The 3,035-nt window shown below is 34.3% G+C and overlaps 1 long non-coding RNA gene across 1 annotated transcript; it reads right to left on the reverse strand.

Moving 5' to 3' along the window:
* Positions 1-102: 102 nt before the first annotated feature.
* On the reverse strand, positions 103-1,747 carry LOC123539387 (uncharacterized). Its single transcript, XR_006683966.2, has 2 exons — positions 1,491-1,747; positions 103-576 (listed from the first exon to the last, which is right to left on the reverse strand). It is a non-coding gene; the product is annotated as an uncharacterized LOC123539387 (long non-coding RNA).
* Positions 1,748-3,035: the final 1,288 nt, after the last annotated feature.

Consider the following 3,035-nt stretch of genomic DNA (forward strand, 5'->3'; position numbering starts at 1 on the left):
TTTAGGTTGTTGATATTGTTGTAAACCTTTTTGAAAGTTTAAACCCTTGCTCCGACCCTGATTAAATCACCCGGATATGACAATTAAAGATAACAACAGTCAAACAATACAAAGTTATTTCCTGTACGAAGTGGACCTACGCAGTTGTTAATTGCTTTAATATCATGTAACACAAAGTGGTAAATATCTATAATAATATGTAAACAAGAAGAACCTATGTCCAGTGTTACCAGAAATTAGTATTACAATAATGTACTACCTAAAAGCATTCTTTTGTAAATAAAAAATAATTTATATGCAGTATTTCATTGTATCCATGTCTATTTTAAACGTATTCGTACAGTTTCGGTTTTGTTGACACATTTTGAATTAGGTTCGTGACAGAATGGTTAAAATCGCTGACTTCAAATCACTTGCCACACATCGAAATGTGTTCGAGCCGCACTCGGGGAAGCCATCCATCCGGCTTACGGAAGACTGAATGTTCTACCTAGGTGTCCGCTCGTGATAAAATCATGCTCGGAGAGGCACCTGGGGTTTTCCTCCACCATCAAAGCTGGAAAGTCGCCATATAACCTGAAACGTTAAACCCAACAAAATAAATGAATAAGATAAATAATTCTGAATCATTAGTATGAGAAACAAGCTGAGACGCTGAATTAGTCATAAAGTACAAAAATGTACTTTCAAGATCAAAAGTTGGACTCTCATCCCTGGACAACTTTTCAGTACTAGTTCAAAGCTTATGATGATGCAATGGTCGTGCTACATAATTGGATAAAGTTTGTTTTTGTGGACAACTTGTTAACAGACTGTCTGTAGTGATTCATTGAAATTGGTACATATATGCCTGAATTTTATGTCACTGTTTTGTTTTTACAAATAAAAAAATACGTAGTTTATAGGCTTTTTGTATTGTTTGTTAAAGTGTTTGCTTTGTTGTTTTGTAAGTCATTTTTGCAACATTATTTAAGCTTTGGCTTAGATGCAATTAAGTGTCACGTTAAAAACTTCATTATAAAATTTGGGAGAAAATTGATAAGCTGTCCGGTTGCAGAGGTGGCATTCGAATTTTCAAGGAAAGAAGAATGTTAAATCAGTGAGCCAAAATGTTCTGAAAGTTATCATTTTAAAGACGCGCCCATGACATAACTGTACTCTTTTATATTTCGATGATGGTATTTATACATGCTTTGCGTGAAAATAAAGAGAAATAACTAGTACCTATATATAGTTACAAATTGAAAGTGACGTTATATAAGGCCAAGACAATGTGTTTAATGTCTAAATATATTATTAAATTAATGTTAATTCATGAAAAAGACTACGATAAAATTAAGATTAAATTAATGTATAGAGTTCGAGATCTGTAAAAAAAGTTCTGAATGACAATTTAACATTACATTTTCCTCCTTCTGTATTTGCGTACATTTTACTTAAAATTCCAACACTTTTAATATTTCTTTTATATAAATAAAGAAGAATTTTACCGTGTATTGTCTTGTCGATAAAACAGGTTTCGCAAAATCATGACCTACTTTTGGCTATTCCGCATTAAAAAGGATCCCCTCCTGGTGTAAGTAGAACGTGTTAGAATGGATATAGATTTTAGTTTTGCGTGCTTTGTTGGCAAAAACAAGTTTTTTTTTTCGTTCAGATGCGTCGTAATTAATCAATCGGGAATTAGATTATTACGCATTTGAACTAAAAACTGTGTTTTATTTGCCAACAGAGCACACAAAACTAAAATCTATATCAAATTAACAAACTTCTGGGCGACACTATTTTCTTCAAATAGAATTAATACATGTCATTGTGTTGTACTCCTATTAGCTCACCTGAACTTTGATCAGTGTAGGCTGTTAGCATTATAGGTGGTTGATCAAACGCCCGCCGCCCTATGTCCTTCGTCAACATGTTCACTTTAAATCCCTTCTGAAACCATCTGGTGAAAGTTGGTCCTCTACCATAAAATGCTCAAATAATTCCATTACTTGAAGAATTCTGGTAATCATAGCAACCAGATGGTAGGTTGCGAAAAGTGAGAAAATGTCGGAAATGATTGTAAATTCAAAAGAAAACGCTGTTTGTTCAGACGAAAATATCGGTAATCTGAGTGATAATTGATACAAAGACAGGCGTTAGAAACTTAAGATACATTAAGATACAAGAAACTTTATTTAACATCGGATATTACATTACAAAAAAACATTAGCTTAAAGCTATTTCCCGACAAACAGTGGTAAAATAATAACAACTGAAAACGGCTGTAAAATAAAAGCATACGGTTAAAGCAAAGCATAAAAAGGTATGGAAAGTACCCCTGTTACAGTATATATAGTATCACTGACATGGTTATTCCCCCGTTACGCAAATAAGAGGAAAAAACATACATGATATACATGCAAGTAAAAACAAGTCAATAGACATTAATAAGAATTAGTAGTTGACAGTCGGGTAATGTGATAAGTGTGAGATAAAAACCCAATGTTGGGCCAACTGCAGACTCTTCGTTGGCCCAACGAAGAATACCAACGTTGGCCCACTGCCATTTTGCTAATTGGTGCAACGTTGGCCCAACGGTCGGTGAACCGCTAGTCCAACGAACGGCATCCTACACGTAAACCGATTTTTTTTTCGTCTGGCCTGGTTGATCCAACATTGGGCCAACTCCATTTTTTCGTTGGCCAAAAGAAGGATGCCAGCGCTATCCCAACGATTACGAATTTGAAAAAAAAAAACAAAAAAAAAACACTAAACTAATGTTATTTAGTGCATATGTTATTTTCAACTAAAATTCACTTATTATATATCAAAATTCTGTTTGAATGTTTTCTTTTCTCGCTGAAGTTGCAGCTTTCTATCTTTTCCTTTTTCTTTTGCTCCTACTTCTACTTCTACGGGGTTACTCCCAACAATCGTTTACTGATTATAACTGGGAGGCCGGGGACAATATCTGTTAAAATAGCATAGGCCTGACATAAGATTTGTATGCTGTTGTTTCTTTATACAACATTACAGTACTAGGCGCTCCA

Source organism: Mercenaria mercenaria, chromosome 18 (genome assembly GCF_021730395.1).
Source record: "Mercenaria mercenaria strain notata chromosome 18, MADL_Memer_1, whole genome shotgun sequence".
Classification (NCBI taxonomy): domain Eukaryota; kingdom Metazoa; phylum Mollusca; class Bivalvia; order Venerida; family Veneridae; genus Mercenaria; species Mercenaria mercenaria.